The sequence below is a fragment of the Apium graveolens genome, chromosome 8 (genome assembly GCF_009905375.1).
Source record: "Apium graveolens cultivar Ventura chromosome 8, ASM990537v1, whole genome shotgun sequence".
Lineage (NCBI taxonomy): Eukaryota > Viridiplantae > Streptophyta > Magnoliopsida > Apiales > Apiaceae > Apium > Apium graveolens.
The window spans coordinates 161,088,518-161,105,301 of NC_133654.1; the positions used below are offsets into that span (position 1 = coordinate 161,088,518).

Below are 16,784 nucleotides of genomic sequence, written 5' to 3' on the forward strand. Positions count from 1 at the left end.
TGGAGGTCCTAACTCAACAAGAGCTAGCTGAGTTCATGGACTTTATCAACTATAGTGAGAAGATCAACCTGGCTAGCTTGAACAAGAAGAATATGAGGAGGGAATGATCATTCCTGTTTGACTCAATTGTGAGGCCCTTCACTTGAAGGAAGACTGGATATGACAATATATCCAGTATGGTCCAGAAGCTGGTGTTCTATATGCCTCACAAGTCACAACAGAAACATTAATATGGGGCTCTTGATTCTGAAGGAACTCAACACAAGGCTTCCAATGCCTTTGGCCACAAGAGGTAAGGAAATTTTCTTTCCTAGGTTTATTATGTCTACTTTAAACAATAAAGTTACAGACATACATTTACTTAGTGGTATTGATAGAAGTAAAACAAACAATTGTAAACAAGTGTCCAAAATCTTAATTGGTTCACTAATTACAAAGAACAAGGTACATGTAGGTCTTAGAATCACTCCATTTATGTTGGAGAGATTCAGGACTTATCCATACCTATGCCTGATATGAGGTCAAGTCCTATACCTAGTTCAGTAATGGCTCCTGTACCTGTGGAAGTACAAACACAGGAACACCAACAGGGGCCTTCCCTAACTGTGACACCTTCTTCATTACCCCTAGAAACTAGAAAAACAACCACTTTTGTGGCGCCCCAAAATCCGGGGTCTGGGATCTCGAAGGCCACGCCATCTCAATCACTACAAACCACATACCTCACATCACAATATATAAATACTCACACTTTACGACCCCACACTTATCACACACACACTTACAGGTTATTGTCTTGGAAACGAACCATTCATTACTAGAGTAACTCAAACCATAAAGTAATAATTATTACAACCCAAAAGTAATTAAGTCTTATAGGTGAATAACCTTTAAGTAAGGCTAGTCCGTCGACCAAATATGTGTTTCTTATTTATTACCTTACATAAGTCATACTTATAAAAAAGTCGAACTAAAAATAACTGAAAACCAATCCAGCTTATTCGGACTACCAGTGGTACCGCACCAAACAACCTACGGAACATCTGACCATTTCCTACCCATTTCCTGGCTGTGAGTCTCATGGTAGGCATCTTGATTCACTGTTGTGTTGTGTCAATTTAAGAAAACAAGTGTGAGCTATAATTCCCAATATATTAATATACAGTATGAAAATGACTGTATGATAAACTCACGTAAAACATCATATATGATAATTATGTTTTATTCAAAAATAGTTTTCTTTGGTGATACACACATTCTTATGAAAACAATTCTTTAGTGGATTTTATTATCTTGCGAATACTTTAAAAGTAAACCCAGCACCTAGGCTTGGGTTACGGTATTGCATCACAATTCCAATTGGAAGAATAGGACACTCGTTGGAGTCACCGCATACGATGATCAGTCGTAATACGATAATAGTAACCTTTTTTACTAGTAGAAGGATGACACCTTCGTATCCCGGTTATCACCCTGGCCGCATTCGGGCTACGTGTCCCATTTTGGGTATACACATACTTCACAAGTTCCTGAGTACACAGAGTACCTTCACCTGCGGTACCTTTGGTAGTCCATCTAGCACCCATAGTACCAGAGTCTACCATTCCCTTGTCCTTTAAAAGAATTCAATCATATCTCGAGAACTCGAACCACATCGAAGTTCCCCCAAGCGTTTTGCTTGTCGATAAAAACAACTTGATTTATTAGCGTATATATGTATATGTATACGTACTTCCGAATTTCTCAGAGGAAGTACTAAGGATGTGAGTTGACCGTTGTCAACTAGATAATTTAATAGGGGGGTTTCTTTTGAAACTATATTCAAATATTTAAATAAGTCGAGATACTATTCTTCGACGATCTGAAATTATTCGAATGATTTTTCCGAAAATCAGAAAGTATTTTAAATCAGGCTCTATGATTTTTAAATCATAAAGAAACCATTTAATAAATAATAATTAATTAAATAATAATCGATAAATAATTAAACTCGAAGGAGTTTACTTTTAAAAGAATATTTGAATTAATATTCCCCAACTAATTTATGTTTAAATAATTTAATGATCTTTAATATTTAATCGAGTCTGAAATAAATATTCACTGGAGAATACTTCTCCATAATAAATGAATAGTAGATAAATATTTATTATCCGAACGATAAAGTATAGTTGAGGGAATACGATCTTTGGAAATCGTTTTAATAAAAGTTCGAGGTGTTTAATATTTTGTAAGTGGACGTTGAGTCCCTTTAAAACGTACTACTATGGACTTTTAATCATCCTATAATATCGCCGGAATGATTTCCGGGTTTTTATTTTGAAATCCCGACCGACTCTCGGTCTTATAATAATATGTCACGCTTATAGCGGAATTAAACATTTCACGATATATACTTATCGTACAACATCGCTACATTATGCGAAAATTCAGTTACTACGTATCATGGAAATCATGGTATTTATGCAATGATAATAAAACAATCCTTTCACAACACAGCAGTAAATGGAGTTGGGTTCGTAAACTTGCCTGGGTATCTTGAGGTGGAGGATGCTCTAGGTTCCGCTCGGAAATCTATAATCATAAACACAATTCGTTTCGTTAGGTCCCGTTCTAAGTTACGGTGACTCGCACTCATGCGCTACTTATTATGCACCCTTTCAACTTATATTACCCTTATTATTTCTTTAAGTCCTTATTCTCATTATGGTCGCTTCCTTTTTCAAAGTATCTTAAGTCCATTTTCATTTTCGTTGTCGGCTCCGCTTATGGTTCTACGGTTTCTAATCGCGCGGTCTCGGCTCCGATATTTTTATAAAATTGAAATTCATTTTTTTATGGCAGTTAGGAAACTCAATTTACTACTCTCTGTAAAAATTTCATGATTTATGAACATTATTAAGTCAATCCTTTATATTTTCAAAATTCGTAATTCGTAGCAGTTTTTGTCACGTAAATCACTTTTAGTAACACGGCCATAACTTTTGATCCGTAAACCGGAATCAAGAGATTCAAGCGCCTAAACGATAATTATAACATTTTTTTATCATGATGAAGGGTTATTTTTCAAGAAACTATAGTTTAAATCTTCGGGACTTTCTGTAGAAATTAATGTTATGTTTTGTTCATTTTAGCGAGATTACGGTTATGATCGGAGTTTCGTTCATACTTTAAATCTTTATACTACCGCCAAAAATCAACATATCATCATCACCACACTAACTCCTTTCAAGAACATCATGTTCTTGAGGCAACAACAATCAAACTTAAATCTACTTAGCTAAACATTAAGATTACAACAACACTTCCACCAAACTAGGTTTACAACTATATTCTAAAAGGATCTTGAACTTAAATCTTAAATAAGGTTGGGTCAAATATTTATACCTTTCTTGAGAGCTTGAGATGTGTTCTTGATGATGGTGAAGTCTGGGTAGTGCTTAGTATGGTTTTTGGAACCTAAAACAACCATTAAAATCAAGAAACCAATGAAGAGTTACTATTCAAACTATTCATTCTCATCTTTGCTGAATTTATTTCACCCATAAAACCTTGATAAAAAGAGCTCAAAGATTTATCTTACCTTAGTTTGGTTGGTAGGAAGCTTGAGAATTAATGGGAGGATTTATCCATGGCTAGAGCTTGATGATTTGATTTTGATTTCTTTGTTTTAGGGGAAGGGGCCGAATGGAGAGTATATGGGAGAGGGAGAGAGTTTTTGTGATTGCTTCTTGGTCGCTTCTTGGAAATAATGCAAGTGGTAGCTTGTAATTGATTTTTATTCCTTAGTATATATCCTAGGATTCGATCTTGGTTGCCAAATCTTGAGACAAAACTAGCTAGCCTTGGTAGTTTACAAGCCAAGCTACTTAACTTAGCTCTTTAGCTTACTATTTGCTAGCCTTGGTTGATCATCCTATACCTTAGCTCACTATTTGATAAAGTAACCATGGTTACTTTTCTACCACGGTTAGTTAGTGCATTACGTGTATTTAATCGTTTACGCGTTCACTCCATCGCTTAAACCTTTTCGTAATAATTTCTCGTAAACGGTTCGCGACGTAAATCCTTTCGTATTTATTCCTTATATTTTGAATTATCATATTTGGATATAAATCCGTAGGTTTTTAAATTCGTAATTATATTGTGATTCCCGTAATCCTCGATGATTCGTAAATATGGTCGTTTTTCAAAGTTCATTTTCTTCGAAAACTAATAGCGTTTACATACACTCATTTGGTACGTATAATCATAGTATCAACTCCGAAACTCATTTTCTCATGCACTACATAGTGTGGGCTAAAATATTTTCCCCATCTGTCAGGGTTACCATTCATTAAATGTTTTTAAAATGTTTTCCCGGAATAAATTAGAAAATAAGTGGGGGTATCTATTTTTCATTATGTCTTCTAGTTCCCAAGTTGACTCTTCGATATTTTGATTCCTCCACAAGATTCTAACCAGCTTCACAGTCTTGTTCCTAAGCACTTGTTCTTTTTGGTCCATTATCCTTACTGGCTGCTCGATGTAGGTCAGGTCTGGTTGTAAATCTACCTGCTCATATTCTATTACGTGTCGTGCATCTACATGGTACTTCCTTAACATGGACACGTGGAACACGTTGTGCACTTGTTGCAGATTAGGAGGCAAGGCGAGCTCGTAAGCTAGAGGTCCTATTCTCCTCAAGATTTCAAAGGGTTCTATGAATCTGGGACTCAGATTCCCTTTCCTCCCAAATCTCATCACTCCCTTCCATGGAGATACTTTTAATAGCACTGAATCCCCTACTTTATACTCTCTATCATTTTTGGTCGGGTCAGCATACTTCTTTTGTCTGTCCTGAGCTGCTACCAGTCTTTTCCTGATGAGTCCCACCATTTCCCTGGTCTGTTGGACTAACTCTGGTCCTATTATCTTGTGTTCTCCAACTTCATCCCAACATAGGGGAGAGTGACATCTCCTTCCGTAAAGAGCTTCATACGGAGGCATTCCTATGCTAGCGCGATAGCTGTTGTTGTAAGCAAATTCGATCAGGGGTAAGTGGTCATTCCAATTTCCTTTAAAATTGATGGCACACACTTGTAGCATATCTTCTAGGGTCTAAATAATCCTTTCGCTTTGTCCATCAGTCTGGGGGTGGTAAGCGGTACTCGTGTTTAGTCTGGTGCCTACACATTCCTGGAAGCTTCTCCAAAATTGGGAATTAAACCTTGGGTCTCGATCTGACACTATGGCAACAGGAACGCCGTGTCTCACTACAATTCCCTTTAAGTAGATATCCACCAGCTTGTCTACGGCGTACCTTTCATTGATTGGTAGGAAGTGTGCGGACTTGGTCAATCTATCTATGATAACCCATATGGCGTCGTGATTGGTCTTTGTCCTTGGTAGGCTTGTCACAAAATCCATGGCTATATGCTCCCATTTTCATTTCGGAATTTCCAGGGGTCGTAATAGTCCACTAGGTCGCTGATGTTCAGCCTTCACTCTCTGGTATGTCAAGCACTTGCTGACCCACTCTGCTACTTCTCTCTTCATGTTAGGCCACCAATAATATTTCTTAAGGTCATGGTACATCTTCGTACTTCCTGGGTGGATTGAATATCTAGAGTTGTGCCCTTCGTGCAGCAGCTCGTCCTTTAACTCTTGCACATTTGAAATCCAAATTCGGGACGCATACCTCATGATCCCTTTCTCGTCCTTCTCGCATCTCACTTCCTCACTGGTCAATGTTCCTTTTTCTCCACTCATCTTCTTTTCCTGACATACCCGTATCTTTTCATTCAGTTCTGGCATTAGCTTACTCTAAAATAATCCTTCTGTTCCTTTACCGGTCATTCTCACGTCAATTTCCATTTTCTCAAATTCTTTAATTAATTCCTCAGACGTCATTATCATTTTGAGTCTTTCCTTCCTACTAAGGGCGTAAGCCACCACATTGGCTTTACCCGGGTGATATAAAATTTCACAGTCGTAATCCTTAATCAACTCTAACCATCTCCTTTATCTCATGTTCAGTTCTTTCTGAGTAAAAATATATTTGAGGCTCTTATGGTCTGTGTAAATCTTGCATTTCTCACCGTACAGGTAGTGTCTCCAAATTTTTAGGGCAAACACTATGGCTGCTAATTCTAGATCATGCGTCGGGTATTTGCTCTCATACTCCTTCAATTGCTGAGAGGCATACGCTATAACTTTACCGTGCTGCATAAGCACACATCCTAATCCTTTAAGCGATGTATCGCTGTATATCACAAACTCTCCCTTTCCATCAGGAAGAGCGAGCACTGGTGGTGACACCAGCCTACTTTTCAGTTCCTGAAAGCTTTACTCATATTTCTCTGTCCATACAAACTTTTCTGTCTTCCGGGTAAGTCTAGTCAGTGGACCGGCTATCTTAGCAAAGTCTTGCACGAATCTTCGGTAATATCCTGCTAAACCCATAAAGCTCCTAACCTCTGTTGGGGTAGTTGGTCTTTCCCAGTTGGACACCGCCTCTATCTTGGCGGGGTCAACTAAAACTCCTTTGCTACTCACCACATGCCCTAAGAACGGAACTTCCCTTAACCAAAACTCGCATTTCGAGAACTTGGCATATAATTTCTCATTCCTCAAGATTTCTAAGACTATCCTCAAATGTTCTGCATGTTCTTGCTCTGTCTTTGAGTAGATTAGAATATCATCTATAAAAACTATCACACATATAACTAGGTACCTTTTGAACACTCTGTTCATCTAATCTATAAAGGCTGCGGGTGTATTTGTTATCCCAAATGACATGACTAAGAACTCATAGTGTCCATACCTAGTGCGAAAAGCAGTCTTCGGTATATCCTTAGGTTTAATTTTCATCTGGTGATATCCTGTCCTCAAATCTATTTTATAAAAGTGCACAGCTCCCTTGAGTTGGTCGAATAGGTCATCAATCCTAGGGAGAGGGTACCTATTCTTAATAGTCAGCTTATTCAACTCTCGATAGTCTATTCATAATCTCATACTGCCGTCCTTTTTCTTTACGAACAGTACTGGCGTTCCCCATGGCGACACACTGGGTCTTATCATCCCATTATCTAATAATTCTTGCAGCTGAGAAGCTAATTCCTTCATCTCAACTGGCGCTAGCCTGTATGGGGCCTTGGACACTGGTGCTGGTGTTAATTTTATAGCGAATTCTATTTCTCTGTCGGGTGGCAACCATGGTAAGTTCTCTGGAAATACATCCTCGAATTCATTTACTATGGGTATGTCTTGTATGTTAGGAACTTCCTTCTTTGTATCCATCACATAAGCTAAATAGGCCTCGTTACCTTTCTTTAACAACCTTTTTACCTGTAGCAGGGTCAGAAATTTATGGGCCTGTCGTTGACCTCTAAACACTACTTCCTTTCCATTTTACACTCTTATCTTCACCCTCTTCCATTCACAATCTATTTGCCCTCCATTACTGGATAACCAATCTATTCCAAAGATTACATCAAATTCTCCTAACGCAAATGGGTCAACTTCAAAGACTTTCCCTTCTAATTTTAACTTGCATTTAGGGTGTACTTGATTCACATGAATTATTTCTTTGTTTGCTATTTCCACTTGTAATATCTCACGTAAGGGTATGGCGTTAAGTTTTAACTTTTTAGCAAAATCTTGAGATATAAATGACTTGGTTGCTTGTTAGGGCGAAAACACACGCTAATATTCACGCAAGTATACGCGTTCGCAAGTAATATAGAATACTTTCTAGTTCGTTCCCTCAGAGACTCAGACTAAATTATTGTCTAATTAAACTCACTCACCAATGTATGATTACTTCTCAATGTTAAGATACTAACACTTAAAATTGTTGATTAAATATTAACTATAATTAACTACTTAATTAATCACTTAACTAACACTTCAATTTATCAATAATAAAACACTCATCAGATCACAACTTCATTATTACTTCCTTCTATAGCCATTGTTATTACCTTTAGCATGTGACAGTGATGATATTAATCGAATAACACGAAACTGATAAAAGCCAACTTTCATTGTACTAATACCATTCTACCAAGCATCCACAATTAAGATAGAAGTTGAATAGTCATCAATTATGTTGAGTTCCCATATGTCTACAGAAATTGACAACACAACGATTTAAGCACAAGTTATTCCTTTTGATTACATAGGGCAAATAAAACTGTTAGAGTTACCCACTAATCATGTACAACGTACATGAACCTATGCTAGCATGATAAGTTCTAAATCTCAAGATCCACCATCGCTTCACAAGAGATTAACACCCTATCTTATATGTTCGCGATGCACATAAGACGAATACGCACAACCAATACTAGATATCATGCAATCATCACACACTAAAGTATTAAACAATTAACTAAAGAATTCCATAATAAATCCGTTGCAACCCCATGATCACGATTAGCCCATAATAGCACTCATCGTCATCATGGGTTCATATGAAATCATGATAAACAAACACAAGAAAATAATAACTAAACTAATTATATTAAAACAGAGTACGTCACAAGAGTAAATAAGTTCAAAGCAAGAAAACTAGCATCCAACGTTACAACGAAACAAGAATCACAAGAATATATGCTTCCTCTTCGTTGCGGTGTGCTAAATCGGTCTTCTTCCTTATCTCTTTCGCTCCTTGCGTAAAAACACAATCTTCTTCAATCCACACTTATGAAAACGTCTCAAATCTACTTAAATAATAGTCCCATAAAACTCAGATTACATAGAAGTGGAAACCAAACAGAAGTAGAAGTCCTAAAATAATTTATCTTTTTTCCCGACCCTGCGCGGCCGCTCAGCATAGCTGAGCGGGCGCTCAGCTTGCTGCGCGGCCGCTCTGCAATGCTGAGCGGGCGCTCAGACCTCTACTGGAAAAATTCTGATTTCGCTCCGTTTCTTCATCGTAATCTGCCCTTTTCTTTCCTCTCGCAATGGTGAACACATGCCAAGGCTTATTCTTGATGATTCCTCCCCCGAAATGCAACTAAAACCCTGAAATGCATAAACACTAGAAAAATGCATCAAATACACAAAATACTTGATTTCAAGACACCAATTTAAGCCATTTTAAGACGTTCTAAGTGGTATAAAATGCCACTTATCACACCCCCAAACTTAAATCGATGCTTGTCCTCAAGCGTCACAGACTCAAAAACAAATAAAAACATGCATGAATGCAATCTATATGAAAATGCAGCGATCCCCCTTACTACAATTAACCAACCAAATTGTCACATCTCAACGAATGCAGTTAGACAACTAAAGATCAATAAACTCATGCAAACGGACATACAGCCATAAATGTGGTGTGTGCAAATGCTTAACAGATATGCTTCGGAACTAGACCAATTACTATGACTAGACTATCCTCAAGGCAATCCTATGATTATACAAAGAACAAAAAATTCTAGGCATAAAGTGATATACAACACTACAAGAACTCTGGAGCTTACTACGGAATCGTGCTTTTTATTTACAACTCAAATGCTTATTTGACCGTGCAATGAGTGAGGTCCATAAAAGACTTATATAATGGTATCCATGTAACGAGCGTTAGGTTAGCGGATCCCAGACTCTAAAAGCCTTAGGTCACTAGGCACAAAGTCCCCTAAGAACTTAATAACTCGAATACCAAAGAGCCCACTCTTGATCAATTATGCAAAAATTTATATATATATATATATATATATATATTTTTACTTCTGAGCAAGTGCGTTTCGCTCCATCTTGCTCAACCCTAGACTACTCGCACCATATGCGAGCCGGCTACTAGCCATTTGATGCCTAGCCACAACTAGCAACAACTTCCATATTTTTTTCTCCAAAATTTTTTCTTTTTCATGCCTTTATCACTAAGAACCTATAATCGAATTCTAAGCATAATAAGCAGATTGACCTTGAAAACAACCAAATCATAACAACAATCTAGCCCTTACGCATTCTCTAAGACTTAGTGAACTTACAATTGTTTCTAGCATGCATATCAACCTACACAACTTCATATCACTTTAATGTTATCACTACACTCGCATCAATATCACAATTCAGTCGATAAATCATTGCAAAAGGGATCATGGTACATGCATCAGCTATATGACATTCATAACAACCAAAAAATACAAAACTATATGGCATAAATTATGCAACTATATGAACTAAACTATCATGAATATGCAACTAAATGACACACACACAATATTCCTTAACTACCACCCCCAAACTAAAAATCTTCACTGTCCTCAGTGAAAGTAGTAGAAAGGAACACAGGGTATACCTACTCGGAGTCATCATCATCATCACCCTCAGTGGGTGGAGTATCAGGCGGCGGGTATGCAGAGTCCTCACCAAAAACTGGCCACTGGATATCAGCTCCAAGGCCTCGAAAAGCAGTCCCTAACGCAAGGGTGAGCTCCTGAGCAAACCTACTCTGCGTTTCATACATGGCATCCATCCGCCGTGAAAGCCTCCTATACTGGGCATCAACCATCCCAGCACCCTCCTGAGCTCTCGAAGAACCAGTCTCATCTCGCCCTAGCCTAGCCATAGTAGCACCTCATGTTGGACGCCCTCCTGGAAGACGATAACCCAGCCCATGCTCCTCAGGCTCACCACCGGTCCACTCCTGCGTCCCATTCAGAGTGCCAGAATCAATCGGAGCTGCTGGCAACTGCAACTGCTCATGAGCCGGCCAGTTCACTCCCACTGCTCGGCATAGCTTCGTAACCGTAGATGCATAAGAGATGTTCATATGCTTCGCTCCCCTCAAAAACTTCAGAATTCCTTGGTAGATAAACTCACCAAGGTCCACATAGTATTCCTCATTCAGAATTCCCCACAACAACTGTGCTCTCTCAACTGTGACCTCGTGTGCATGCGAAGAAGGCAAAATATTAGCACAAATAAATGCATTCCATGCACGGGCATACCTGTTCATGGCGATCGCCAAAAAGTGACGATACTCATTAGTGCCGGTCCTGCATGTCCAAACTGTGCCCGGTCGACATAGAGTCGCACAAATCAAATCCAAGTCAAAATCCTCAGCAGTCTTTTCATTCCAGTTCTCCTCCTCGGGCTTCCTCTCTCGCTGTCCAATCACACGGCGAATCGCCGCAGGATGATAATCAACCGTCAGCCCACGGACCACAGAAAACCCATTCTTTTCGGCCTTCGCGTTCGTGTAGAACTCGCGAACAACGCTCATCGGTACTGCTTCGGGTGACTCACAAAAAGCTATCCACCCCTTCTCTGCAATCATGGGTAGCAACTCACCATCCCTCCCCGATGGTAAAAACCCCCTCTCCTTCAGAATCGGCTTTCCCAACAGCCTAGTGTACTCCTCCTCCGCAGCTCTGTCAGTTAACCGAGGCCTTGCAGTAGTACCCATCGATGAATCAGCAGTAGGAACTGTGCTGCTGCTGTCAATAGTGCGTGCTCTCTTGGGTGCCATTGATTCATGAATAAAAGTGTGTAAGAACTGATTTTTGATGTTTGTGAGAGGGTTTAAGTGTAGGAAGTTTTGTGGGAGATATGTAGGATAGGTGTATGTATATATAGGGTGTGGATTAGATTAGGGTTTGGGAATTAAGGAGTAAAATGATGGGGTAGTGGGAACAAATCGTGGGTTTATGGGCTAAAAACTGTTTTTGTGTGTGTTTTTTTTTTCTGAACTGAAAAAAATTTTGGTACTCGACCCCTGAGCGGTCGCTCAGCAAAGCTGAGCGGGCGCTCAGCTTGCTGCGCGGTCGCTCAGCAAAGCTGAGCGGGCGCTCAGGGGGTCACTGGAAATTTTTTTTTTCAGCCCCTGTTTTCTGATTTTTTTGTGTTTTTGGATAGGTTATTAACTTCTAAGGGTTCCTGTAACAAGAATTCATGGGCTGCCTCCCATGCAGCGCTTCTTTTTCGTCATTAGCTTGACGTTTCGTACCCTTCTCAAGTAGTCAACAAAATGGTACTAACCATTTCTCGGTTTGCCATGTCCCCATAGTAGTGCTTCAACCGCTGACCGTTAACCTTGAATGCTTGGTCCGGATCATTCTCAAAAATTTCCACCGCTCCATGTGGAAACACAGTTTTGACAATAAAAGGTCCAGACCACCTTGATTTCAACTTCCCAGGAAAAAGTCGGAGCCGAGAGTTGAATAAGAGAACTTGTTGCCCTGGCACAAATAACTTTGGATGTAGCTTCCTATCGTGCCATCTCTTCACCTTTTCCTTATACATTTTGTTATTTTCGTACGCTTGAAGTCGAAATTCATCAAGTTCATTAAGCTGAAGCATTCTTTTCTTACCAGCTGCATCTAAATTCAGGTTCAACTTCTTCAATGCCCAGTAGGCCTTATGCTCAAGCTCCGCAGGTAGATGACATCCCTTACCGTACACCAACTGAAACGGTGACATCCCAAGTGGAGTTTTGTATGCTGTTCTGTAAGCCCAAACAGCTTCATCGAGCTTTAAAGACCAATCCTTCCTTGACGGACAAACAACCTTCTCTAGAATGCGCTTTATCTCTCTGTTAGACACTTCCGCTTGACCATTTGTTTGCGGATGATAGGCAGTAGCTACTCGATGATTCACATTATAACGCTGCATCATAGAAGTGAACTTACGGTTGCAAAAATGTGATCCTTCATCACTTATGATTACCCGAGGTGTTCCAAACCTTGTGAAAATTTGCTTATGAAGAAAATTTAGCACTGCCTTTGCATCATTTGTCGGTAAAGCTTTAACTTCGACCCATTTTGAGACATAATCGACTACCAGCAAGATGTACTGATTATTGCAAGACGAGATAAAAGGCCCCATGAAATCGATTCCCCATACATCAAAGACCTCGACTTCAAGCATCACATTTAATGGCATTTCATCCTTCCTTGACAAATTTCCCACTCTTTGGCAACGATCACACCTTAAAACAAACTGATGAGCATCCTTGAACAAAGTAGGCCAGAAAAAACCTGCTTGCAGAATACGAGCTGCCGTTTTCTCACCACCATAGTGTCCACCATAAACCGTGGAATGGCAGTCTCGTAATATCCCCTCCGTCTCACAGAACGGGATACATCTCCTGATGATCTGGTCAGCTCCCTGTCTAAACAAATATGGTTCATCCCACATATACCACTTCACCTCATGCAGAAACTTCTTCTTTTGAGCGGATGTCAATTTAGGAGGCATTATATTGCTGACGAGATAGTTTACAATATCTGCAAACCATGGTTCTTCCTCCTAAATTGCAAACAACTGCTCATCCGGAAAAGATTCATTGATTAACGTCCTACCTTGTGAATTAGAATCGGGATTCTCCAACCTAGAGAGATGGTCAGCTACTTGATTCTCAGTACCTTTTCTATCTTTGATCTCTAACTCAAATTCCTGAAGTAAAAGCACCCAACGAATGAGTCTCGGCTTCGAATCCTTCTTAGAAACCAGATAGCGAATAGCTGCATGATCAGTGAATACTGTTACTTTCGTACCAAGCAGATAAGATCGAAATTTCTCAAAACCAAAGACTATAGCCAAAAGCTCCTTCTCAGTAGTGGTGTAGTTCAATTGGGCACCATTTAAAGTCTTACTCGCATAGTAGACCACATGGAAGAGATTTTTCTTGCGCTGTCCCAGAACTGCACCTACCGCATAATCACTCGCATCACACATCATCTCAAACGGTTATGTCCAATCTGGTGTTGTAATAACTGGTGCAGTGATCAAACTCTTCTTGAGAGTCTCGAATGCTGCCAAACATTCATCATCAAATTTGAAAGGCACATCTTTCTCAAGCAAATTGCACAACGGCTTAGATATCTTTGAAAAGTCCTTGATGAATCGCCGATAAAAACCCGCATGACCAAGAAAACTACGGATTCCTTTCACAGAATTAGGTGGTGAAAGATTTTCAATGACTCCCACCTTGGCCTTGTCCACCTCCAGACCCTTGCTAGAGACCTTATGTCTAAGGATAATGCCTTCACGCACCATAAAATGACATTTTTCCCAATTGAGCACCAAATTAGTTTCCACGCATCTTTTGAGTACGGCGCGCAGATTATTCAAACATTCATCATATGAGTGTCCAAAGACGGAGAAGTCATCCATGAACACTTTGACGTTATTTCCAATCATGTCAGAGAATATAGCCATCATACATCTCTGAAAGGTGGCCGGGGCGCCACATAACCCAAACGAAACTCTGCGAAAAGCAAACGTGCCAAATGGACAAGTGAAGGTAGTCTTTTCCTGATCCTCTGGTGCAATACAAATCTGATTATACCCGGAATAACCATCCAGAAGACAAAAATACTCATGACCCGCCAATCTGTCAAGCATCTGATCAATAAATGGAAGAGGGAAGTGATCCTTCCTTGTGGCTTTGTTCAATTTTCTATAATCCATGCATACTCTCAATCCTGTAACTGTTCGAGTAGGGATGAGCTCATTCTTTTCATTTGCGACCACAGTGATACCTCCCTTCTTAGGTACACATTGTACGGGGCTCACCCACGAGCTGTCAGAAATAGGATAAATGATGCCTGCATCTAGCCATTTCAGAATTTCTTTCTTCACCACCTCCTTCATGATGGGATTCAGTCTTCGCTGCTGTTCCACAGTTGGCTTACTACCTTCCTCTAGCAGAATTTTATGCATACAATATGAAGGACTTATCCCCTTGATGTCTGCTATGGTCCATCCTATAGCCGATTTGAATTCTCTCAAAATCCTTAAGAGCTTGTCTTCCTCACTACCTGAAAGGTCAGATGAAATAATAACAGGTAACGTAGATGAATCACCTAAAAAAGCATACCTCAAGTGCTCAGGTAATGGCTTGAGCTCCAAGGTAGGTGCTTCCTCTATTGATGGTTTGAGCTTCCCTTCAGCGTTCTTAAGGTCAGAAGTACCAAGAGATTTAAATGGTATGTCCAGCTTTCGCTTCCAGGGAGAAGCGTTCAGATATTGTAATTGCTCGTTGCTATCTTCATCATCGCTGTCAAAATCCCCCACTAAGGCCTTTTCCAATGCATCAGACATTAGCATGTGATCGAGTTCCGAAGTAACCGCAGAATTAATCACATCCACTTTTAAGCACTCCTCATCTTCTGTAGGGAATTTCATTGCCTTGAATACGTTGAAGGTCACATCCTGATCTTGGACCCGCATAGTAAGTTCACCTTTTTGCACATCTATCAAGGTACGGCCAGTAGCCAAGAAAGGCCTTCCCAAGATTATGGGAATCTTCTTATCTTCCTCAAAATCCAGAATAACAAAATCTGCTGGAAAGAAGAGCTTATCCACCTTGACGAGCACATCCTCAACTATGCCCCTTGGGTAAGTAATGGAACGGTCAGCCAATTGTAGCGACATGTATGTGGGTTTTGGATCAGGCAGATCCAGCTTTTTAAAGATCGACAACGGCATCAAATTAATGCTTGCTCCCAAGTCACAAAGGCACTTGTCGAACGTCAGATTGCCAATTGTGCAAGGAATGGTGAAGCTTCCTGGATCTTTCAATTTTGGTGGTAACTTTTGCTGCAGCACAGCGTTGCATTCTTCCGTGAGAGCAACGGTTTCAAGGTCATCCAGTTTCACCTTCCTTGAAAGAATAGTCTTCATAAACTTCGCATAACTAGGCATTTGTTCCAGAGCCTCAGCGAAAGGTATATTGATGTGAAGTTTCTTTAACACCTCCAGAAACTTCCCGAACTGTCTATCCAGCTTTTGTTGCTGCAATCTCTTAGGAAAAGGTGGTGGAGGATAGAGCTGTTTCTCCCCTGTATTAGCCTTAGGCAGAGTGTGTTCAACAGTAGTCTTCCTTGGTTCCGCCGCTTTCTCCTTTTGCGTAGATTATTCACCTCTAATTTCAGCTTCTACTTCTTTTGCCTTTTCAGCATCAGCTACTTTTCCAGACCTTAAGGTAATAGCCTTGACTTTCTCTTTAGCTTCCTTCCTGCCTGGTACTTCCGTGTCACTGGGAAGAGTGCCAGGTTGACGATTGAGCACTGCATTGGCTAATTGACCGATTTGATTTTCCAAGGTCTTGATAGAAACCGCCTGACTCTTGCACAACAGCTTAAGTTCCTCAAAATCAGCACTTGTAGGTACAGCTGCACTTCCCTGTTGAGGATATGATTGCCTTGTGGCATACTGCTGTGGTTGCTGGAATCCAGGTGGGTTAAACTGTTTACTCACTCCTTGCTGATATGGTGGCTGAATAGCATTCTGATTATTCCCCCAGTTGAAATTTGGATGATTTCTGTTGTTAGGATGATAGGTCGCTGGCACAGGCTGCTGTTGTCGCTGAAAATTATTCACATACTGAACAGATTCGTTGACAAGAGAACACTGATCCGTAGCATGAGAACCTGCACAAAGCTCATAAACCATAGCTATTTGATTAACTCCATACGTAGCAGAGAATCAACCTTCATTGATAGCGCTTGGAGCTGGGCTGCAATAGCGGTGGCTGCATCAACTTCCAGAATACCTGCTACCTTGCCTGACGTCATCCTCTGAGTTGGGTTTTGATGCTCATTTGCAGCCATCGTCTCTATAAGATTATACGCCTCAGTATAGCTTTTAGCCCATAAGGCGCCTCCAGCTGCTGCATCGAGCATGGGCCGAGATTGAGTCCCCAAACCATTATAGAAACCAGTGATCACCATCCAATCCGGCATTCCATGATGTGGACATTTTCTCAACATTTCCTTGTAGCGTTCCCAAGCCTCGCACATAGATTCTGTAGGTTGCTGCGCAAACTGAGTAAGAGCACTCCTCATAGC

The 16,784-nt window shown here is 40.2% G+C and overlaps 1 non-coding gene across 1 annotated transcript; it reads left to right on the plus strand.

The window, feature by feature from the left end:
- Nucleotides 1–16,677: 16,677 nt before the first annotated feature.
- Nucleotides 16,678–16,784, plus strand: LOC141681543 (small nucleolar RNA R71). Its single transcript, XR_012558971.1, has one exon. It is a non-coding gene; the product is annotated as a small nucleolar RNA R71 (small nucleolar RNA).